This window comes from Talpa europaea, assembly GCF_964194135.1.
Source record: "Talpa europaea genome assembly, chromosome: 13".
NCBI lineage: Eukaryota > Metazoa > Chordata > Mammalia > Eulipotyphla > Talpidae > Talpa > Talpa europaea.
The window spans coordinates 73,769,522-73,795,829 of record NC_140080.1 but is presented as its reverse complement, the minus strand read 5'-3'; the positions used below and the strand labels follow the sequence as shown (position 1 = coordinate 73,795,829).

Sequence of the window (26,308 nt, the reverse complement as noted above, 5' to 3'; positions counted from 1 at the left end):
GGCAATGTTGATAGCAATATATGGGGGGTTGTCCCTTCTTAGAAAGTAAAAAAAACAAAACAAAACGAAAACTAGTTTAAACTTTGTTGAGTCCTGTATTAAAGACTATGTACTCTAGAAAGCATAGTCTATTAGACTTGTAGCATCACCCAATCAGCACAGGCAGCAAATAAATTGAGTGCTATAAATTGAGAGCTGGAAAACTAGGATACTGTGATGATCATAATCATGCTGATTCCATTGTCTCCACTGTATAAGAACAATGGTTGAAACATTACAACTCATGGGGCCATTTGGTGGAATGAGTAATAATTGAAATAGATCTGAGAAAGCTAGTCATTGATTAGCTTGCTATTCGAAGACTGATTTCACAGTATCATCATTTGAGTCTTCCCATATTATGAAAGGAAAGGCACAGACTTGAAGTGACTGTTATTGACACCAGTTCCACAATCAGAGTCTTATTTGATATGCTGAGTCATTCACACAATTAATCATCTAATGAGACATGTCTTCAAATTAAACATTTCTAGAATATTTACCTGTGTTTAAAAATGGATGTGAATGAATATTTAGATGCTGAAAATCCATCAAGTGCCACACCCTGTTCACAGGGCAGATACTGCTGTGCTAATTAGAGATCTGGAATTTCTGGATTTGGAATTTCTCATTATGTTAAACTTTTATTTCTATGAATCAAATGCTATGTAAACTTAGCACTAGCAGACTAAACACTTGGAAAGGACCATTTTTCATATTATGATTCTTATTTTTGTGGATACAAAATTTAAGACCACACATGTGGTCAGGGCTCCCAGAGGCTTTCAGGAAAAAGACTTAACTATTCAGATAAAACCTGTGGTTCAGCACTTCCTCTGCCAGAGATGAGCTGATGTCCTTCACGTCACAGTGAAGTGCATACTGGGCAGAAGTGTTCCTCAGCAGCTGGGGTGAGGATGAGGACCTCTGGGAATGGTTTTGTGATAATTCCATCTCAAATACAGAAAATAACCTTCAACTCCAATGTCCTAATTAAGACATCTGAAATTGAGATAGCAAAGAAAAAAGCAGAATCCATTTTCTTTATTTAGATGTTCTGACAGAGAAGGGTAATGGAACATCTGTTGTATAGTATGTTTAAAACAAAATCACAACAACAATAAACATGTTTGTTTGGTTTTTTTCCCTCCTCTATCACCTGAAGTTAGACAGTCTTTTTGGACCTTGACAAGATTGAGACCCACAATTGCTCTGCATTGTACTCTCTGTGGTTGATGGGTGTTAACACTTCTCTCTCTCAGGAGGAACATCTTCCACATTCTAACTGCCCACTGCCTTCCATTTCTCTTCATCTATCAAAATAAAAAATACCAATGAGACAAATAGCACATCATCTAATTAGAATACTTAAACTTTAATCATGAAATATTTAGGTGAAAAAATCTTCAGTATGAGTTTTAATCACTTTCATTTTTGAAGTCACAAAATGAGATCAAAGTGATTCTGATATCACTGCATATTCTTTGCAATCCAAATTTCATTCTACTTAGCAGTACATATTAAGTTTATCACTATCTTCTGCCTCTTTTCTTTTTTTAAAGATTTATTTATTTAGGCATACAAGAGCTGGGTTACAGGCCAGAGGTGCGGGGGTTGGGAGGGGTGAGAGGATTCACCAGAGACAGAGTGGGGAACAGAACAGGAAGATTGCCTGAAATACACTGCTGAGGGGAACAGCGGGAGAGTCAGGAGAGGTCTGCTGCACCATGTGGGTAGCTCCCTGGCACCAGGGATTGAACTCATGCTTCAGAGGCTGTGGATTGCTTCATAGTGCTGTGTTTAATCCCCTTGTGCCACCAGGGACGCCCTCTTCTGCCTTTTTTCTGTAAAATTTTAGAATGTCAAAAACCTCAGAATGATACTTAAACAAAAAATAAAATTATGATTCTTTGGTAAACTCATAATAGTTCAGTTTGTTACAAATCATCAAAAATAGGTCAGGAAATGCATTTCAGGAAATGCATTTAACTCCAATAATAAGCTTTTCTGGAATTTTTTACTTTCAAATCCTTATGTATTTATGATTCCTTGTATTTCATGCCGAAGTTCATTCTCAATTAGATAAAACTCTTTTATTCATTATAACCAGTGAGATGTATTTCTTTTTTTAACATTTTCTACACTTGTACTAATTAATTTATATGTGTATATATTTGTTTAGTGCTTCCTTATAAATTCCATACTGGAATTTTGTAGTCTAAAGTTGTTTATTTTTGAATAATTTATGCAATAGAATGGCACTGAATCACAGGAGCATAAGCTAGATTTTATCTTCAGTGGAAACTCTTTTGATGTCCCTTTACAGTCATATTCAGGAAATATGATGGAGCTAATTTCAGTTTTGATTGTATGATGTTGTGTTAATGGGAATAATGATATTCATTATGAAATTGAGTACCTATTAAGTGAGTGATACTGGGATTCAAAGAACTCTAATGGTTTTCATTTTAACTGTAAATATGAAGAACACAATATAGAATAAATTTGAAGAATGTTATGGGTTAAATTGTATCCCTCAACAAGATAAGGATGTGACTATATTTGAAAATAGGGTCTTTATGAATGTAATCAAGTTAAAATAAGGTTATACTGGATTAAGATGTGCACTAATCCAATATGATTGGTGTCCTTATAAGAAGAGAAAAGAGACACAAACAAAGGGCATAATGCTAAGTGAAGACAGACTGGAATTACTCTCTTGAATATAAAAAACACCAAGAATTACTTGTAAACACCAGAAACTAGGAGAGAATCATGGAACAGCTTCTTCCTAAGAGTTTCCAGTGGTAATCAACCCTTTGACTTCTTGATTTCAAGCTTCTAGCCAGAAGGTATGTGAGATAAAATGTTCTATTGTTTTAAGCAACAAATTGGGACACTTTGTTACAGCAAAACTACGAAACTAATTCAAAATATTTGTGTGGTGCAGTGGAATTTCCACTTGAGCAATAGACACATGGAAGTTTGTTCAATTACTACATGACTGGAAATGTTAGCCACTTCCTTTTTTTTCAATCACTATAACATTTGTTTATAACACTATAGGATTCAGATGTGTAGGATCATGCCTATTCAGATATATGTTACCACATCACATCTACCACCAGGGTGCCCATATTTCTTGATCACAATCCATTGGGTCTCCTTCCTGCTTTGCTCTTCACCCTCCCCTTGCACCTCTGGTAGTCTCAATTCTACAGTCAGATTTCCAGGGTTTGTTATTGACTAGAATGATTTTTTTCCTCTATATTCCACATATAAGTGAAACTATCCAACATTTTCCTTTCTCCTTCTGGCTTATTTTACCTAACATTATTCTTTCTAGTCCCCTCCATTTTGATGCAAATGGTAAGAGTTTTCATCTTACTTTTAAAGATGAATAGTATTACATGGTGTATATATACCACATCTTTTTAAGATTTATTTATTTCTGCATGCTAGAACTGAGGTACAAGCCACAGGTGTGGGGGGTAAGAGGATTCACCAGAGACAGAGCGGGGAGTGGAATAGGCAGATGTACTGAAATACACTGCTGACGGGAGCAGCAGGAGAGACAGGAGAGGTCTGCTGCGCCATGTGGGTAGCTCCCTGGCTGGGGATTGAACTCATGCTGCAGAGGCTGTGGACAGCTTCACAGTGCTGTGCTCAACCCCTTGCACCATCAAGGAGGCCCTACACCACATCTTTTTTTTTTTTTAAGATTTATTTATTTATGCATACAAGAACTGGGGTACAGGCCAGAGGTGTGGGGGGTGAGAGGATTCACCAGAGACTGAGTGGGGAATAGAACAGGCAGATTGACTAAAGTACACTGCTAATGGGAGCAGTGGGCGAGTCAAGAGAGGTCTGCTGTACCATGTGGGTTGCACCCTGGCCAGAATTGAACTCATGCTGCAGTGGCTGTGGACAGCTTCACAGTTTGTGTCTTAACACCTTGCGCCACCAGGGAGGTCCCTAAGTACTAACTAGGCCCAACCCTGCTTAGCTTCTGAATCAGATGAGATTGGGCCTGCTCAGGATGGTATGGCTGTAGACCTACACCACATCTTAATCTACTATGGCCCTGGCCACTTAGGTTGTTTCCATTCTTGGCTGTTGTAAATAGTGATACAGTAGCATAGAAGTGCTTATATTCTTTAAAAATTAATGATTTTCATTCTTCAGATAGGCACCTAGAAATGGAATAGGATTATTATACCTATCCTAGAACTTAGCATGAGGATAAGAGACAAATTTAAAATATGTACCATAGTGTCTGGCAATAATAACTTGAATATCTTAAATAAACTGTTTTCATTGGTATTAATTACCAAACATATTTAAGATTCTTAACTTTTATACTCTTTAAAATATGATCCATGATATATATTTACTTTTAATTTACACTGCCTATACTATAAGAATGTGCACATTTTGGATGCTCAATAAATACTTCTTTTGATTGAGGTAATGGTTTCGAAAGCAACTACAATAAAAGATGCCTAAGCTGTCTTCTTTTTTTATATTTCAAAAATATGGGTAAAAGGGATTTATCTGTTAGTATCAATTTGCTTGAAATTCACAAAAAAATATGCAGTGCTTTTGAAAGAGCTTGAAGTTTCAAACAGATCTTGAGTAGGAAGATTGCACACAGAGGTGTCTTTTCGAAAGCGGTGTCCTCATCCGCACTGGGGCAGTGATTGTTTTGAAGCACATCAGGGTCATGACTTTAGAAAGTTGAATGAAATTGAACCTTTGTTAGCAGTGTTTGTTCATTAGTTCTTCTTTGTAAATATGATTTTTAATATGTGTTGTGGAGGGGTTTCTGCCCCATCTTGACTGATCACCTATAAACACTGGGAACAATTCCTACTGGTGAATGAGAGACATAAACTCATTTATCTTTATATCATATCTGTTGCAAATTAAAGTAAAAATGTAGAGTTTGCACATTGAAATGTTCCACTGCGGAGCAATGTGGCTATAAAACAGCATGCTAACATTCATGACATGATGAATGTAATACAATAAACTGTCATGATTTCCATTTCTGCCCCAGTGGATCTCAGGACTCACCTATTGGGGACACAATAACAATACTCCAGGGAGCCTTTGTAAATACCCCAAAGGCAGTGATCCTTACTTTGTCCACCATAGTTGTGCAAACAAGCCAAGATGAGAGACGCTGGGCTTCATGGCACATATTTACAGACATCTTCTCCCACTGTATTGAATGTACATCCTGACAGTACAAAATGTGCAATATTAGCAGAGAATGGATGAGCACTGCCTGGAGATGGCATGATATAGAAGGCAACAGAAATAAGAACAAAGACCATGGATGAGTGACTCGGGCCTTCCCTAAAATCCCAGGCATTCTTTTAATTAAAAAACAAAAACAAAAACAATGTCATTGCTTTGGAAAGATTTTAAGTTTGAAAACAGTTCCCAAGACAGATCAAAACTAATTTAATAAGCATTTTTGGGGGGTGGAATCTATCTAAATTCTGTAACAACTTATGACTTGAGAAATGTGAAATATATGGCAGTAAATCTTCTTACAACGTATTCCATTGTACTGTAGACTTTTTAATAATGTAGGTCAGGTTACACGTTCTGTGTACCTAACAATATTGAAATCTGTCACATTATGTCATTAAGATTCATCTTTCCCACTTCCCCAGGCCTCTCACAATCTATACTCTCTATAGCCCTTCCCCCTTCATCTCTAAAATGTGTACTCATCTGACCAATTTCATCATTTTCCTAGAAAACTGATGTTATTTTCTAGTTGGACAATACTGAACCAATCATTCTTTTTTTCTTTTTAGATTTATTTATACATACAAGAACTGGGGTACATGCCAGAGGTGCGGGGGCAGGGGGTGAGAGGAATCACCAGAGATAGTAGGGAAAAGAACAGGCAGAGTGACTGAAATACACTGCTGAGGGGAGCAGCAGGCGAGACAGGAGAGGTCTGCTGCACCATGTGGGTCACCTCCCTGGCCGCTGGCTGGGGATCAAACTTGTGCTGCAGTGGCTGCAGATAGTTTCATCGTGCTGGTGCTTAACCACTTGCCCCACCACGGAGGTCCCACCAACCATTCATTTTTAAAGCTTTTGTATTGACTTTATGTTTAAATATGGTAGAAGAAAAGAAAGGAGAGAGGGAGAAAGAGGAGGAAAGAAGGCAGGAGGGAAGGAAGGAGGAAGGAAAGGAAGGAGAGAGGAGGGAGAAAGAATAAACAAAAATTTTATGAGTAAACACCAGCAATTTACTAGCAAATAAAATAAATATTCCACTGATTTTGTTATATCATATGCGTATATGGATTTTACATATGGGTTAACCCTATAATATGTTATTATGCTTTTTAACAGTCTCACATATTTTAGAGAGATTAAAACAATAAGTAGTATTTTTATTTATCCAACTACTTATCATTTCCAATATCTACATGTTTTTTTCTTCTGCACATAGGACTTCCTTTAACATCTATTAAATGCAGGTATGCTAGTGATAATTTCTTTCACCCTTGTATAACTGCAAAAATCTTTAAATCACATCATTCATGAAGGATATTTTCCCTGGATGAAGATTTCTAGGTAGACTTTTTTTGGTTGTTTTGATATTTTTACACTGACTTTTCTCTTGTATACAGGATCCAGCAAGAATTCACTGTCATCTTTATATTTGCTTTAATTCATAACATCCCTTACATTGCATTCCCCACAGATGGCATTTAAGATTTTCTCTTAACTAATGTTTTTGAGAAATCAATTATGATGTGATTCACTATCTTTCTACAATTTGAGGGGTTTGGGTATAGTAGAAATTCTTGTATTGTGGAGTGTATTTTTCCTCAAATTTGGAAAATGCATGACCATTAAAATTTAAGTATTTGTTTCTTTCCAACCCCTTTTGAGATTTTTTTTTTTATTATTTAAGATTGATTTATTTATTTATGTATTTATTATACAAGCACTGGGTACAGTCAGAAGCGCGGGAGGGTGAGAGAATTCACCAGAGCCAGAGCGGGGAGCAGAGCAGGCAGAAGGACCAAAGTACACTGCTGAGGGGAGCAGCGGGCATCAGGAGAGGTCTGTGCGCCATGTGGGACCCTCCTCTGGTGGCCAGGGAGCAGCCGGGGATCGAACCAGCGCCACAGAGGCCGCGGGCAGCTTCGCAACCCAGCGCTCAACCGCTGCGCCACAGGGGAGGCCCTCCAACCCCTTTTGAGATTCTAATTACAAGTCATTTATCCCACCTTTATTTTTTGTTTGTGCTTGTGGTCTCTCCCTCTCTCTTTCTCATAAACACACACACACACACACACACACACACAGTCTCTGGAAAGTTGTTATTGCAATTATATTAAATTTATTTTCTTCTGCAATATTTAACCTATTATTAATAGGTTAATAGGACTTTGTAATTCCCAACTCTACAAGTTCTATTTAGTTGTGTTTATATCTTCCACATCTTTGCCTCATATGCTCACATGTACAGGATTCCTTCCCATTTTTGAACATAGGAGACGAGGTCATAATAACTGTTTTAAAGTCTTGTTTTACTAATTCTAGCATCTGTGTAATTTCTGGCTCAGTTTCCCTTGATTGATTTTTGTCTTCATTATGAATTTTATTTTCTTGCTTTTTGCAAGCTTGATAGTTCTAATCATATGCCAGTAGATTTAACCTGTTGGGTGCTGAATATTTTTGAATTCTTACATTCCTATCAACATTACTGAATTAGCTCAAACCATCTTGATCAACTTGAACTGTCAGTGCTTGAATGATGGGTAAGACTTGGATTGATAATCGTGACATATTTCAGAACTATCCCTTAATTATGAAATATGTTTGATGCACCTTTGTATTTCTTACATTATAATGACCTAGTTGTTTTAAGTATATAAAATTGACCTTCCAATTTATCTGAAAACAATCTAAGTACCAATCTAAGTACCAGTTTCATACCTCTAAAGATACATTACATAAGCAGAACATTGAGGTGGTATTTAGTCAATGCTTTTTAAACAACATAAAACTCTTACCTTCTATTCACATCAATGTCCGTTAGGACTGAAATTTTCCTGGGACATAATTTGTATCTTTAAATGTCACAACCATGAGTGGTTAATATTTTAGAAGGAAGAGAGCATACTGACCCTGTATTTGGGATATTTAGCTTATCAAAAATTATGAAGAGGTTCTGACATTTTTTTTTACATCAAAGCAAATATTTGATCATCTCTAAAAATATATAGAATACGTTGATACCACCAAATCCAACACTTAGAAATCCACCTAACTATTCATTAAATACTTTTGGAGTTCTTGCCATATACCAGTCATTATGGAGGTACTGGACTTTCCAGGAGGAAATCTTTATCAGCAGCCACAGAAAAAGACTAATTAGTAGGAAATTGGGATATGAGAATAAGACAAATATAATAATTACAATTTGTAAGGATTTACATAAAAGCTACATGAGATTATGAAATAAAAATGTGGCAGAGTGACTAGCACATTATATCTATTAGTAATGATGATATGATGATGATAGCACCAATCATCACCATGAAAAGAAAAGGACCAGGCTGGAAAATCTCTTAATGTTCTACATTCTTGTGTGACTCAGTCTGACAGATCTGCATATAGCTGGAGAGAGTTTTCCCCAGAGTTCAGCTTTCATTTTTATCTTTATTTTCACCTCTCTGGGGAGAAAAATGCTTTCTCTGCTCAGTTAAGCCCATTTGTAGGATTCTAAATCATTATGCAATCTCACATTCCACACATCCTTAAGGAGACAAATAGGATTCACATAAGCTATGTTTCCACTTAAAGCCTTGTTTCCACTTTTGAAAACTTGTGTGTGGAGGGAGTGGCTGGTGTAGGGGAATCAACAAAAAGTGATTGGAGAAGTGACTATAAACTGATTCTCTCTCACTAGTTAATCCTGAGGATGATTTTAGGTCTTTCTGTATAAAGATTTATGTTGCAAATCTGTAACTAGATTTAGAGATGACTTTGTAGAAAAACATAATGTTGTACCTTTGAAAAAATTATCTCCAATTGTCAAATGCAAGGGACACATCATCAATCTATAAAAATAAAATCTCAAACAGAGCTAATTCTCAAACCCTACTTTGAGAGGTGAGATAATTGTGTTCCAGGGAGAGCAAAATAGTTCTCATAGGTTGATGTGATGTAAAGATTTTTTTTTAAACTTCAAAGCAATAGAAAAAGTTATCATGCTATTTAGTACATGTAGTCTAATAGTTTTATTTTGAGGAAACATTGGTTTATAACATTGTGCATTGTTTAGTGATAAAGGTTCATACCTCTTCAGTATGTTACTACACCACACCCACCAGTAAAGCACCTATAGTCCGCCACCTCCACCCTCTGGTGAATTCAATTCTGCAGTCAGATTTCTAGGGTTTGTTTGGTTAAGTTTTACCTATTCCATTTTATTTACTACATAAGCCTTCTTCCTGTTATTTTTATATATGCTTCAACTGATAGGTTTTAGTATATATTTTTTCAAACCAGTTTCTGCATACCTTTGTCATTCTCTAAAATTCCCAACACAGTATCAAAACATACTTCTGAGAACAATTGAAAAATATTTTAAAAGCTCTTTAATCTAGACTTTCTATACCTAGTGCTTTTTTAAGGAATGCCTGTCTACTAACAATATTCATAATAATACACAATGTATTCATCTCTGAGAGTTGGCTTCCATTTTCACATTTTCCATTTTCTTGGATAGTTTACCCATAAAAGAAAAGATGATACAGTTTGATTTTAAGAGACAATTGAGAAAAATCAAATAAAATGATAAATAAAATATTTTAAAAAATATGATTTTGTGGGAAATAAATTATTTGGGAAAGAAGGCACTATGTATGAATCCAGAAAAAAGTAAAATACAGTTATCAGAGTCAGGATTGTGTTGAATTCCAATATGATCAAACACAGAATCCTGAAACATGAGGCAAAACTCTCAAAAGGATTCCTGCACTATAGGCTACTTTGGAATAATCTTCATTGATGGAGGTTCTAAGACACTTGAGAAAAATCCAGACCAATTCCACTCTTGATATAAAATTCTTCTCACATTATGAATATTTCAGGATACCACACTCAAAGAACCAAATCGAGAAAATATGTATTGCCCCAAATTGGGCCCATCAGATTTCTAAAAGTTAAATTTATAGGGCCTCCCCGGTGGCGCAGCGGTGAGCGCTGGGTTCCGAAGCTGCCCGCAGCTTCTGCAGCACCGGTTCGATCCCCGGCTGCTCCCTGGCCACCAGAGGAGGGTCCCACATGGCACTCAGACCTCTCCTGCCACCAGCTGCTCCCCTCAGCAGTGTACTTCAGTCCTTCTGCCTGCTCTGCTCCCCGCTCTGACTCTGGTGAATTCTCTCACCCCCACCCCGCGCTTCTGACTGTACCCAGTGCTTGTATAAATACATAAATAAATAAATAAATCTTTAAAAAAAAAATAGTACTTAAAAAAAAAGTTAAATTTATAAAAGCCACTCATATAGGAATGAGGTATTCACATTACTTAATATTAAAAATGTTTGAGATAAGGGAGGGTTTAGCTTTAAGAAAAGTTGACTTCAGAATTTTTTGGATGGTGATTGATTTATTCTGAATGTACAATACCAGGATAACAGCAATTTAAACTCAATTGAACCAAAAAAAATAATAATTGGAGCTGCAATAGGATATCTCAATAGATCAAGTTGCCCATCCATAAAAAGTTTTTTAAAGAAAAATATTAATTTGGTCTTCAATATTGCCACAGATCAGTACCCAGATGAGTAGTTGAGCCAAATTAATAATACAGTTTCTTGTAAAAAATGGGACTTAACAAGTTCTGATGAAAATTTTCTACATTCAAAATGACTCTTGGATCTAGATGCCATCACCACGATTTTAAGTATAGAACAGTTTGGAGGCTCTTTCTATTACATGTCAGTGAGTGTCTAAATGTTCCTTTATATACACCTACCTGACTTATTGTAATATATATAACCCCTCCTTCTGATTTAATCAATCCATTGAAGTAGTTACTTATCACCTCTAAAAATACCTTATTCCTTCATTGGATTATGTCAACTGTCAGATATTGTTTTCTAAGTCTAATGAACTTGAGCACATGAGTCTAACTTTCTTTGTGTCAGTTCTTTTTATTTATAAGCTAAGGAGCTGAGGCCTCCGTCTCTGTGCATCAAGTCTGAGCCTGGTATCATCAAAGTCTAGCCATATATTGAACAGAAACTGCGATGGCTGGTTTTAGATCTCTGTTTGGGAATTTCTCTCAATCTCAATTTATGAGCAACACAAGAATTTAAGCCTCATTAGGTTATATTCAAATATTTTTCTTAACAAAATACTGTGTTATCCAGCTTGACCACTCCTGTTACTCATCAGACTTGGCTCTGAATGACTTAACTATTTCCAAAAACTGAATCCATCCACATGAGATAAAAATTTAGACTGTTGTGGTATGAAAAGAAGTGCTCCAGGCTTTTAAGAAAATTCCTTAAGAAGTGGTTGAACAGTGTTCTGAGCTATAGAATGCATCATTAAAAGAATGTATAGAGTCATGCATTGTTTAGCAGAGGAAACATGTTCTGACAACTGTGTTGTTAGGTGATTTGTCATTGTGTAAACATCATAGAGCATAATAATTACACATGCCTAGATGGTATGGCCTGTGAAATACTGAAGACTATGTGGTATGTCTTACTGGGGTCAGTGTCACATGTGGATTCCATTGCTGAACTAAACACTGTTAAGCAATGGGGGCTGTAATTGATCAAGGAAAATAATCACTTGAAGGTATAAGCTCTGACATAACAACAAATTGTGACATAATATATTTCATTCATAAAAATGAGAAAGTTACCAAGCAACATGTAAGAGAAATGGAACATAATAAAACTTGTAGACGTCCAGAGGAGGGCGGGGTTGGGGGGGAATGCCCTTACTATGAGATAATGGAGGTTAAATGTAAAGGATAAAATCTGACTTTGAAGAGTGGATGGATTATTAGCATTTATTATTATCTGAGTATATATATGTAATTAGTTTTCATCTAAAGGTATTAGCTGGTAATATTAGTTTGGCTGAGAAAAAGAGTTGAATTCTGAGGGACTAGAATAGAAGACAAGTTTTGCATTAGCATAGGTCTAAAAAATGCCAAGGTTGGGAGTTAGCGAGTAGAGAAGACTGAAGTGGACAGGAGACCAGAAGGATAATCCTCAGTCTTTCTGACTCTCTGGCAACCATTCTATCCTCTTTCCTATGAAGGCAAACATTTTCCTGAAGAAGTAAAATCTCACTCATAATCCACTTCTATCACTTAGGATTCCCATAAAGAACAACAAAATGAAAGTAAAAAACGGGTCCTTTCTGGTGGCGCAGTGGGTTAAGTCTCAGCATTATCCAGCTATCGCCAGCCACTGCAGCATGAGTTTGATCCCTGGCCAGGGAGCTACCCACATAGTGCACCAGACCTCTCTTGTCTCACCTGCTGCTCCCCTCAGGAGTGTATTGCAGTAGATCTACCTGTTCTGTTCCCCAGTCTCTCTCTGGGGAAATCCTCTCACCCCACACCTCTGATCTAAACCCCTATTTTTTAGAAAAAATAAAGAATGGTCTACTCTTTCTGTCAGGGAGGCAAGTTAGGAGACCAAGGACTAGGTAAAGGATCGTGTTCATCTACTTTCAATAGGAATTCCATTCTTACTCTCTTTTTGCTGTCCAAATTTACATTTATTTTGTTTTGTTTTTTCTTCTTCTTTTTTTAAAGATTTATTTATTCATACAAAAGCTGTGGCACAGGCCAGAGATGTGGAGGGTGGAGGATTCACCAGAGACAGTGGGGAACAGAACAGGCAGACTGATCAAAGTACACAGCTGAGGGGAACATTGGGCGAGTCAGGAGAGGTCTGCTGTGCCATGTGGGTTGCTCCCTGGCAGCCCAGGAATCGAACTCGTGCTGCGGAGACTGGATTGCTTCATAGTGTGGTGCTCAACCCCTTGGGCCACCAGGGAGGCCCAAAGAAAGATTTTATGTAACAAGACTCTCACTTCTTAATTTCATAACCATGCCAGAAGAATGGCTACTAAGTGACAAGATTATCAGGACATTTAAAATCATAGAGATGGGTTTACTAAAGGAGACTGGGGATGATGAAAATGATCTATCACCCAGAAGTGTCACTCAAGTGAAATCAACTTGCTCTTTCTGTTTCTTAAAGAAAGCAAAAATGGGGAATGTCAGTAAACCAATGTGTCACATGTATGCAAATCTCTAAGTGTTCTAAAGGTCATTTGCAACCCACATGGTTTGGCATTTGCCTTCCTGAACACTAAAAGAAAGAATACAATTAACTCTTCTATAGGGATATTATCTTACTTAATTAGAATTTATTCTGATCCAAATATTGGAGACTAGGATCTGGATAACAGGAAAATAAATGAATCCCCCACCAAAAAAAAATTGAGTTGTCAGTAAATTGAGGTGGAAAAGGAAATAAATACTAAACATAGAATAGTTTGCACTTCAGAAAAATATGCTTTATCACCCTGATATTTTTCTTTGTCCCTTTTCTCAAATTCTTAGCCTGTAGAAAATATGTCAAAAATGAGTCAATAACAAAGCCTGCCTCGGAAACAGGAGGCTCAACAACAAATACTGCCCAACTGTCATTGTTTAAGCTGCAGTTTACTTATGAGCAATTGAATCTCATTATTTCAGCCAAATTATGTTTTACTGCAGTGAGGAGCCAAAAAAATTTAAACTGTTTTTTTTTTTTTTTTCCCCTACACTTTAGAATTCAGTGGTATGGGATAACATTAAGCTCTCAAGAGAACAGGACTTTTTTTCCCTCAAAATGAATATTCTAGGTATGTTAAGCCAAAAATACATTGTCTTAGAAGATAGAGAAAAATGGTATTTCAGCCTAATTGTTCATTATAGATTAATAGTTAATATATAACCAGAAAAAGGAGCCAAGAATATGCAAAACCTCTTCAATAAAGAAGAAAACTTCTTCAATAAATGATGCTGGTAAAAGTGGACAGCCACATGCTAGGGAATGAAACTGGACCACTATCTCACACCACACTAAAAAACAAACAAACAAACAAAAAACACACACACGCAATTCAAAATTATAAAAGACTTGTATGTAAAACCTGAAACCATAAAAATAAAAGAAGAAAACTGGCAAAATATGTCATCACAGAAGTTTCAGTGATGTCCTTGTGACATCATCTCTAATAGCAAGGAAAACAAAAGACAATATAAACAACTGGGACTATGTTAAACTAAAAAGGTCCTGTACAATGAAATAAACCATAACCAAAGTGAAAAAGACACCCTGCTGAATGAGAGAATATATGTGCTGTCCAAAGCTGTACAAATCATTCATACAACTCAACTAAAAGAAAACTATAATCTAATCAAAAAAGGGCAGAAAAGTAAAACAGACACTTCTCCAAATGATAGTCTGTCACTTGAACCCAGCCCAGTTAAAAATATTCCAAGATGGATCAGATAAGTATTAAATAAATTTGAGGTTGATAGTTTTTGTTTGTTTGTTTGCTTGCTTGCTTGCTTGCTTGCTTGCTTGCTTGCTTTGACTTGGAGAATGACCCATCCTTTTCCTCCTACCCTGAATGGTGTGGGGAAAACTCATGTATCTTTATGGAGACAAGTAGAGGTGCCTGGTTTACATGCCACCTTCATTGACTTTTGTAAGGATGTCTCTTGCCTGGTGGGCCAAAGTTGTTGGTCCTTAATGCCCAGCTTTCTCTTGCCTCACTCATGAAAGCTTATCCCACATTACATTCCAGGCTGGGAAAATGGACACCTACAGCTTCAATGAGTTCCATTTCACCATAAAGTTTCTTCTGACAGCTATTGCTGATTCTCTCACTGTTGACTTCAAGCACTGTGTGAGTCAATGTCTCCAGTGATTCCAAATAGGAGGCAGTTTGCAAGACCTCCCTGTTTTGCACACATCTTCAAATTTACATTACATTTTTAAAGTATTCCCTTCCTTACTTAAAATACTTTTGAAAGGTGAAAAGCAATAGCAGTGCACTTTTTTCTTTTTTTTCCTTTATTTCAGAATCTAAGGTCTTCTTTTTATTCCCCTTTGTTTTCTGAGATCTGTTTCTTCTATGCTATACCTGCTCCTTTCCTGGGGACAAAAATGTGTAAGAGCAGCATAAAAAGAAACCACATTAGGAAGAAGTGAAAACATATCATCAATCCTGTATAGAAGGAAATGAGCCATCCTAATTCACCCAAACTGGGGATCTTGGTGAAATGCTAACCATGCAGGGGTTGTAGGAATAAGATATAAATTGGGTTAGTTCTACCCAAACATGTGCAGAGTTTCAGAGTGTAGACTTATAGAAGGAAGAGATTTGTGTTGCCTCATGGGGTGGCAGCATTGGAAGCAATGTGGGATGAGAGAAAGAATACTCAAAGTCCAAGTGGGAGAGACTAAAGGGTCTTACACCTAAAGAACATCAGCCCCAATCTATGGACTGTTTCATATTTATTTTGAACCAGGTTCAGAGAGATGTGCAACTAGGTGGGGGAATGTACATGCTTTGGAGTGCATTATCCAGGATGTGTTATCCTCTGGTGCAAGATAGGAAGGAATGACAAGGGGCTATCCATAGTTCCTGCCAATCAAAGCATATTATCTCTAATTCCTATTCTTACCTAACTTTCTGCTAATCTTTACAAGTAAAGTATTTTAGCTGATCTTGCTTATCTGGCCATGATGTCTGCCTGCTGTTTTCCGCAGATACTGGTTTCCCAGTATGTTCCTCATACCAGTACTTTTTCCCTTGTGAGAGGCCCCTGGCTGACTCTACATTTTAGCTTGACCATAAGTAACACTGGGCACCAAGATAATAGCCCAATAACAGAGAGGGCTTGGATCCTACAATTCCGAGAACTTTGTTTTGAGACACAGATACCACATTTTTAATTCTGAGTTTTCTTGTTCATTAAAAGTTTCAAAATATACCTTCAGTTTTCCTCTATGCATTTGAATATCCATTGTTGATGCTGACTTTGTCTTTCCTGAATTTTAGGAACACTAGAAATTCCAACTATAAGTTTATCTTTCACAACCAAGAAGTCAAATGGCATTCTCTGCTCAATAATTTACTTGCTCAAAATGTATTTACTATACCTATATCAAACAATATAATCTCATTTTTAAGGGAAAAATTAACAATCAAATCAGCAGAAAAGGAATACCTAGGAAGTTAACTTTATCTTCTCAGCTGAATACAACTAGATTATTCCCTGAATTTTTTTTTCTATAAATCAGTTGTTTGAAATTCTTTTGTATTTCTCCATTGGGACAATATTATAGTGATTGAGATTTCTGGGAAAGCATTTCAATGCCTAATTAACTCATTATTCTGTATGTTCAAAATGAAACAATGTAAAATAAGACAGTGTAAAGCAAAATACAGCACCTTTACCATGCTAGTAATTCAATAGAACAAAAAAGCTAAAATTCATACTACATGTTTGTTATGTATATTTTAAGCTAATACTGAAACAAACCTTTTTAATTAGAGAAGAATAAAAAGGTAAGTAGAGATTTTACAGATATTTTGAAGAGAGCTTAGGAGTATTTTCCAGGGTTTATGTGTTATTGGCAGTGAATCTTAATTATTCCTAATTGCCACTTCAAATTGTATGATGTCCTCGCTTTAATACAGGTATATCACTAACAATACTTTAAAATTTCAAGCTATGATTAGTCCATTGTTTGAATCATGATTACAATAATGAGGGTGAGAATAAAAAAGTTAACGAGTAAGAAAAAAAGGAAAGAGAAAATATACTGTGCTAATCGGGAAAGTTTTAAGAGAAAGCAGGAAACAATAAAATTGAAGTGGATGTGTTTATGTTGTGAAAGGGTATCTGATGGAGGTAACTGAGCTCTTGCTGGTAAACTAAAGAGCAGAAAAGGAGGTGGATCTGTGCAGGATCTCCTTAAGAAAGAAGTGAAGTTAGTTGTTGTGTAAAAACATTTGAATCAGACAACCTATATAACCTAGGGCAGGAGAAAAAGGGAGAGTAGAATTGCTCGATGACTCTGAGTGGGACTTGAGTTTTTGAGAGGATAGGAGTAAGGGGTGGGAAGGTAAAGAAAGACGGAAGAGTGGATTGAGGTGCTTAAAAGAGATGCTGTCTTCACTGTTTAAGAATGATACATGTAGGGCCTCCCCAGTGGCACAGCGGTTGAGTGCTGGGTTGCGAAGCTGCCCGCAGCCTCTGCAGCACCGGTTCAATCCCCGGCTGCTGCCAGGCCACCGGGTGAGGATCCCACATGGCGCGCAGACCTCTCCTGCCGCCCGCTGCTCCCCTCAGCAGTGTACTTCGGTCCTTCTGCCTGTTCTGCTCCCGCTCTGGCTCTGGTGAATTCTCTCACTCTCCCACGCTTCTGACTGTACCCAGTGCTTGTATAAATTTAAAAAAAAAAAAAAAAGAAGAATGATACATGTAAAGTGTCATCTCCCCCATTTAAATTTCCTAAAGCTTCTACCTATGAACTTCACATCCTCTTACTGAATGTCACTTAGAATCTGTATCTATTTGCTTTTTCGTTTGGAGTACCATGGGTAATTAAGTTTGTTAGAATTCATTGCATTTTGCTCCACCAACCCTCTCTTTATTCTCAATCCTGGGGATTTCCCCAGAATAGATCACAAATTAGAATAGAACTCGGACTGTTACTAAACACAGAGTTGGCAAAGACTGGACTGGCAGCAACAATCTAAGGAGAATGATTTGTTTCAAATGAATCAACTGTGCATTGAATATTACGGATCACATTCTCTACTTTGAAATTTCATTTAGCAGTTGATCATTCTTTTAGTGATCATATTTCAGCAACCATCCACAGCATTAGGACTGCATTAGGGACCATTTCTTCCTGGGGACCAGTTTTGTTCTGCTGTCTCTAAAGGCAGTAGCAGCAGGTTAAACTGCCTCCCCATTTGTGAGCCTTCTTCCACCCCAACTTGTGTTTTTCTTTCTTTTTATAATGAATTCTGATGTACTTACATCTTTCCAGGGATTAGGCCTGACAGCAACAGCCCACAATAAAGTGAGCATAAGGTCACACAACAATATATGAGGAAGAATGAACTACAATTAAGCTAACATAATTGCATACAAGCAACACCCTCCAAAGTAGGGAACAATAAATCTTTGGCTCAAAGTAATGAGGGATCGGGAGATGAGAACATTGGAATGACTCACTCACGCAGTCTTAAAGCTCACAGTGAAAGAAAACCATGCAACAATAATCACCATGGATTCTTAACCCCAAACTCAGCCTAACCTCCAGAATTTAAGGCATGCATTTTTAAGGAGCATCACTATTGCCAGACCCTTAATTGCAACCTGGCTTTTTGGAGGAACAGCTGGGTCTACCTTTATTATTGAAGTCAGTGTTCAATTACCAGGGAAATGGATAAGAGTCCTATCAGAAATTACCCAAATCTAAAGCTAATCAGCACATATTCAAATTGGGTCACAATCCATCCTGTTTATGAGCATTTTTAGTCCAACGGCCAAGTGAGTACCTAACTTCCTTTAAATTATTTTGAAAACTTTCCACTTCCTACAAAGGAGAAGCATGTTTTTAGTTTAAGCATCCTTTGTTACTGTAAGTGATGTAGAAAGCTGACCAGCTCACAGGCAGGAGATGTGACTGTTAGAGACTTGGAGGTCCATGATGAAATAAATATGGTGATTATTTTAATCCTTTCCTGTGGAAAAATAAAGTTCATTGTTGTATAAGAAAAAGACCACAGACATACGAGTTTTCTTTTTCAGTAGAAATTATTTATCTCTTGGGAGTCTATAGGATAGGATCATATAATTTTGACTTATTCTATTTGTTCCTATAACTATCTATATCATATGAAGAGTATAGAATAACATAAAACTTTCATGATTAGGATATTACTGTACTGAGAACAGAATTAGTTGGAAAATATTTGATCAGTTTTTACTATGCACCTAAATATGGCCTAGTCTTTATCCAAGTGGGTCATGGCGTCATTCTTCTTCCCAAAGAACAAATTCTATTATAGAAGTAGGTGGGGTCAACACAAAGGCACCTGTCAGAACCACAGTTTAGTTAAACACATAATTATGAGCTACAGATTATCAAATAAAAGAGAAGCATATGGAGAAGTAAATTATAGAAACGGGAAGCTGAAAATACAGGAATTGCACTTGAATTGAAATGAAATTCTTTGTAAAACAGAAAAGATCCTGTTTCCTACCTCCTTCTTTTAACTTTTCCTGTAAATCTCCAAAAGGGTAGACCTAGTTTTCAGTCTAGTTGAAAACCATCTGGACCATAATTCCACCAGAGATTGTATTTTATCATGTTAGTCTTTTTGTAGGATATGAAAGGCTTCATGTGAAACTCAGTTATTGTCAATTGAGAAATGGCAGAGAACAAGGCACCAGATTAACTGCAATATCAAGAATGATGTTGTTTTTGAAAATTCTCCTAAATGATGGAGAGAGAGAGAGAAAGAAGAAGAAGGAGGAGGAGGAGTATATCAAAGGATAGAGGAGAAAACAAAGTAAAAACAAATGATGAGCAGAATAAAAAGTCTATTTAAATATTTGAAATATTTCATTTTTTGATGTGCTCATGCTATATGTTTGTGTGTATCTCTATTGAAGTTGTCTAATTGATCTGTTATGATTTTCTTTTTTGCTGCTTGATATTTTTAATACATAAGAGCCCCCGATTAATATATAAGAGAAATGTTGAATATTTCTCCCTTTTTTTTTTTAAGATTTATTTATTTATTTATACAAGCACTGGGTATAGTCAGAAGTACGGGAGGGTGAGAGAATTCACCAGAGCCAGAGTGGGGAACAGAACTGGCAGACTGACAAAACACACTGTTGAGGGGAGCAGTGGGTGTGGTAGGAGAGGTCTGTGTGGGACCCTCGCCAATGGCTGGATCTGAACCGACGCTGCGGAGTCTACAGGCAGCCTCACAGCCCAGCGCTCAACTGCTGCGCTACCAAAGGAGACCCCAAAATGTTGAATATTTCTGAAGATAAATTAATATTGATCAAGCATTTCTTGGTGTCAGCCTCTGGGCAGATTGCTCTTCACATAATATTCCATTTCATTAATCCTCATGATGACTTTGGGAGCTACTTTTCATTAGCCAGGAAAAGGTTTAGATTTTAATTTTTTCATTGAGGTAACACTGGTTTGTAACACTGCTATGGTTCCGAGGTACAGGTTCTAGCCTCCCTCCACAGATGTATGTCAGCACACCACACCAAAAAACAAGGCCCCACAGTCCTTCATGATAATCCATTGGCCCCCTCTACCCTTTGCTTCCCTCCACTCTTCCCACTCTGGTAGTTCTAATTTCACAGGTATATTTCTAACATTTATTTTGGTTTTATTTTTTGTGTTCCTTTGTTTTTCTTCCCTATATTAAACATTGTGATTGTTTTACAACTGTGTGGGTGACTTCAAAAATGCGATTGGTCCATTTGAAAACTGTTCTCATGTAGGAAGTCCTTTTCTGCTCACTCAGGAGTGGACTTATATGTCTTGTGGCTTAACTATAATGACAAAGTCAATTCTGAACCCATTGCCTATACTTTGCACCTGCTAACCTATTGACTTGTCTATCCAGGGTTAATAATATAGGCTCCCCTTAGGTCCAATCTGAGTTGACTTCAAGACCAGGAACCATAGACTTGAAAGGAAACCACAAGGACAAATGAGGCTGAAACTTTTAGAACCAGGGAAATTAGTCCTCACTCCAGAAATGGAACAGGTACATGTTAGAAAGTTTTGTGTTTACTAATTAAATACATTTAATTGACCTTTACATCTTTTTTTTGCTTAACTAAGAAGAAAATGTGCATTATTTAAAGGTACCAAACAGAATGAAAACACAAAAGAACAGAATCCATTTTGATTCAAATCTTGGCAAATATCCAACTTGCAATAACTTGAAGATTTAATATTATTACATGCACAAAAAAATAAAGCCTAATGCTCATCCAAGCATATTTCAATCAAAACTCTCTCTGGGAACCTTCCTACTGACAATACAATTTCGTGCAAAATAAACAATAAGATGCAAAAACTACAGTAAGCAGTTTAGGAAATTACATATCAAATATCTTCCTAAGAGCCTGGGGGTCTTACTGAGCAGAAGTTTTGCCTAAAGGATCTCATTGCATATGCAGATTTAAATAATTTACTTGTTTAAGAATGCTCCTATTCTCTATTTACTCAAGCACTTCAGCAGTGGGTTGTTGCCAGCAGTCATGCCAAGAGTCAAAGGGGGGAAAAGGTTATTTTTCTAGTTTTCAAAGAAAGTGATATGAAAATAAGTAGCAATCCTAGGATTTGCTGTAAAGCCAGGTAACGATATTATGCTCAGTTAAAATCTGTTCTTCATATATGTGGTTTAGAAAATAAGAAAATGAATGCAGCTATGCATATGCACACTTTCACTGAGTATTTTTGTAGGCATGTTTAGTTTCCAACTCAAGTGTTTTCCTATCTTTGCATTATACAGGTGAAGATCCCGGAGAAAGATGCTGTCTAAAGTCAAGAGACCCAGAGAGTATAAGCTCTGGAATGAAAGCATAAAACTTTTAAAGTGTTCTTCTTTTCACCACTTGTCCTGTGTGTATGAATAAGTGTACATCCAATATTAAATGAATGTGTATGTGAGTGGTGGGTGGTCCCAGACTTCCAAGTTATTTAGATTTTGATTAAATTGTATAAATTTCCAGTTCTCTGGTGTACTCACACATTTTCTCCAGTGATTTAGACAATAATAGAATAATAAAATGAAAAGACAGGAACAATAAACTAACCAGATCTCCTCTAAAAGAGGAAATTAACAAAAATCAATGTCTACAATGCAAGTTGTATTGAGGCAGCTATTCAGTTTTGTTTTGTTTTTTTAATCTAAGAGTCTAAATAGAAATGGTCTGATTACCCAAATTCTTAAACTTTTAAAGAGGTATTTTTACTTCAGTCCCATTTCTTAAAGAATTTTTCAATTAAACATGTGTTGAAGGGGATACAAAATCACTTTTTTTTATTACCTCTTTTTCGGATAAAAATGGTCCACAGTGTCTAAAAGCAATTGTTGATAATAAAAGTACGTAATAGGTGTGAGCTTAGTTGGATGTGTTCTTTGTGATTTCCAAACTCTGTTTCACACTTACAGTTTTTCTCTAAAAATCTCAGGCATTCCAAGACATCAACTTTCTTTATATAAAAAAGGCACTGTGGGGCCTCCCCAGTGGCGCAGCGGTTGAGTGCTGGACTGCAAAGCATCCCCCTGCACCGGTTCGATCCCCGGCCACTGGTGAGGGTCCCACATGGTGCTCAGACCTCTCCTGCCATGTCCGCTGCTTCCCTCAGCAGTGTACTTCATCAGTCTGCCTGTTTTGTTCCCTGCTCTGGCTCTGGTGAATTCTCTCACCCTCCCGCGCTTCTGACTGTACCCAGTGCTTATATAAAACAAGAAAAAGGAAAAAAAAAAAAAGGCATTGTGCCTAGGACAGTGGGGAATTCAAAGTACAAGAAATTGTCATGCCAGCAGTAGATTTCACATACTTGCTGGGATGAGATGACCTTTTCAGATGAAAAGTTAATTTCCAGCTCATGGATGTATCTTATTCAGTAACAAATAAAGGCACAGAGGAAAAGCAGATTCAATAAAGTATGGGAGACACTGTCTTGAGCACTAAGGGGTCAATAGAGGTTTCTGGGGAAGAAAAGGAAACTAGACTTGTGCAGGATAGACTTGAATTAATGAGAAAAGAAATCCTTCATTTGAAAAAAAGCCTGGATGGATGAAAGTCAAATTGTTAATAGTGCTTTCCTCTGGTTTGATTTGTCTAATTATAGTGTTTGAGTGAGAAGAGACTTAAAGTTTGCTTTATATAGATCTTCAGCACTGATCTTCTTAATATGTTCTTACCATAAAATATATATTTACATATAAGGAATATAGTTTTAGGGCTTAAAGCTCCCGTGGACACTTTGAACAAAGCAGCAGGGACTGGATGTCTACCTAACATTGCAGGCATATTAAGGAAAGCATGTAAGAGGGGGTGAGAGGATGGAATGATAAATAGAATTCACACTCAAATTTAAGAAGTATTATATTATGAAATTAGGATTGGAAATTCATTAGCTAAAATAAATCACATGATAGTCAATGAGCATTCACTGAGTAATTCATCATTTTTCAACAAATATTTATTTAACATAAATTCTATTACAGGCACTGTTCTTGGGGGGAAAATGCTGAACTTTTTTGCAACATGTATTCCATTGGGGGAGAGGGTATAGCATGCAAATCAATGATGAAATTAGTTTTAAAATTCAGATAGTTGTTTTCTATGATGAAAGTTAAATGAGAGGATGCAAAGGATATGAAATGCGTGATCATTGCTGAATGGGAAAGTTTGTCTGGGGTACCCAGGGGGAGGGCTGGCTGGCTACCAGGGGCATGGCGGGAGGTGGGCTGAGTATAACCGCTATGTGGCTGCTGTGCTATTCATGCCACATCATAGGACTGGAAGGCTAGGTACACTGACCCCTTTGCCTTCTTTTAGACTCATTTCAGCAGAGTTTTCCAGCATGACTCTTGAAGATCTCAGAAAGGCTTTAAAATAAAATTGCAGTTGGTGTGTGTATTTATCTTGAATGGAAGGAATTCCCAGAGCACTGGTTTCACTCAGCAGGCGAATGGCTCTTGTTCCTGCTGCTGTCCTACATGTTGATGTGATGTGGGTGGCAGCCTCAGAACTTACTTTGTATATTTTTACACAGTACAACAAGCCATCCTTCAGCACCTTAGCAAAAACATCCATGTTTGTTCTTTACCTTTTGGGCTTTATTATTTGGAAGCCATGGAGACAACAGTGTACAAGAAGATTTCCAGGAAAACATGCTGCTTTTTTTTTTTGCAGATGCCGAAGTTTACTTTGCTCCTTGCACAACAGAAAACAAAACAAAACAAAAAAAAAAAAAACCCACAGAAATTCTTTGAGTGAACCTCTATGTGTTCCCATGAAATTTCATGATCTTCCGCATGAAAACTTTCTAAGAACACAAGCAATGATAATGAGAAATCTAAAATGTGTCAAGTAAGATTCACTAATATCTTGGGGATTCAAAAGTTTCCATCATGCCATGCATTAGTAGCTAAGTTATCTCTGTGTCATATTTTACTGTGAAGGAGCAAGAATCCTTACTCAAAATTGGGAAAACTTAATTGAAATCAAATAGCAAAAATTAGGTTTTTTTCCTTTGTGTAGCTTTTAGCTAATTTCATCTCAAGAAACACTTTCAGACACCCAAGTTGCTATAGTTAACATTTTGTCCTTAGCTTCTGGACTTTACCTTAATCCTTGTGGCAGTGTTTTCAAGAAACAGTGGAAATAGATTTACTCTTTCTAAACTATTAACTATAATTTTGAGTATTGGCAATGTCATGCTGGTAATCCTGTCTGGGTCTGAAAAATCTGTTGCAGGAGATACAGTTGGTTCCATTTGGTCTCTTGTTGGAGCCATGCTTTCTGCTGTCTGTATTGTTATGATTAATTGAAAAGTAGAGAAAATTAGTTGGACAGTCCAAAGTTCTTTGGTTACGTATGTCTGTTTAATCTGTTGCTCTTACAACTAGGTCTCTTTTCATTGCATTATGATGGATTGGAGTACTTTGAGATTCCTAATAAAGTAGTACTAATGTGCATTGTCTTTAACGGCTTTTTTGGATCAGTTCTCTCAGAGTTCCTGCAGTTTTTCCTACCTCATCATTGCTAGGCACATTTGCAATAAGCATTACAGGATTTCTGTCCATAACAGCTGTCATGTGCATGCAAAAGGTGCAGTTTTCTTAGTTATGTTTTTGCAAGTGTTGTCCCGATACTATTTTTCCTTTATTATAACTCTTCTAAGTCATTATAATAAGTGAGATCCTGTGATGGGTGGGTGGGAATCAGAAGAATTTTTGCCTTTGCATGCAGAAAACATAGAATTTAGAAGATTCCAGAAGAGAGCAAGCAGTATGAGAGTCTCCTTCCTATGCATGGAATTTCTGAGGAGTATGGAAGCTGCTTAACTATTCTCAGTTTTCCTGCTTGACAATGGAACATTATACAATGAAGAGACAATGTCTACTAGTGCAAATGATGAAATTATTTTTTTTTTGGTGGGGGGGTTTAGTTTTTGGTTTTTTTTTTTAAAGATTTATTTATTTTATTTATACATGCACTGGGTATAGTCAGAAGCGCGGGAGAGTGAGAGAAATCACCAGAGTCAGAGCGGGGGCCAGAGCAGGCAGAAGGACTGAAGTACACTGCTGAGGGGAGCAACGGGCGGCAGGAGAGGTCTGCGCGCCATTTGGGACCCTCCTCCGGTGGCCGGGGAGCAGCCCGGGATTGAACCGGCGCTGCAGAGGCTGCGGGCAGCTTCCCAACCCAGCGCTCAACCGCTGCGCCACTGGGGAGGCCCGAAATGATTTTAATTAATCAAGGAATAATGCCCTAATAAATCTTTATTTATTTCATTTTTAAGGATTTATTTATTTATATAAGAACTGGGGTACAGGCCAGAAGCACTGGAGGGTGAGAGGATTCACCAGAGACAGGGCAGGGAGCACAACAGGCAGATTGACTGAAATACACTGCTGAGGGGAGCTGCGGGCAAATCAGGAGAGGTCTGCTTGCCATGTGGATATCTCCACAGCCGGCAAGGATAGAACTGGCACTGCAGAGGCTGCGGACAGCTTCACAGCACTGCGCTCAACCCACTTTGCCACTGGGGAGGCCTCTATCCTAATAATCAATAGATTTTGTTTTCACATATCATTTGTTAAATGTTGGACTATATTGTTAATTGTTTTCAAGAAATGATTTAATATGTAGATCCATGTTTCTTAAAGGTAATGTGTTAAAGTAAGGTGCATGTAACCGGTACAGATTACATTTTTTTAGTTTTGTAGAATATTGCATATCAAATATAGAAAAGATTTATTTCATGTAACAGGTATGTTCATGTAAATTTAGTGGAACTTTAAAAATAATATATGAGGAAAGATCTAGTTCAGTTACACTACACATATTATATTTTCCTTTCTTTGCATTAGGTACATT

General features: G+C 37.1%; 1 pseudogene across 1 annotated transcript; it reads left to right on the top strand.

Moving 5' to 3' along the window:
- The first annotated feature begins 24,149 nt into the window (after positions 1-24,149).
- LOC311183217 (solute carrier family 35 member F5-like) lies at positions 24,150-25,196 on the top strand (annotated as a pseudogene). The gene has a single exon. The product of its transcript is annotated as a solute carrier family 35 member F5-like (transcript).
- Positions 25,197-26,308: the final 1,112 nt, after the last annotated feature.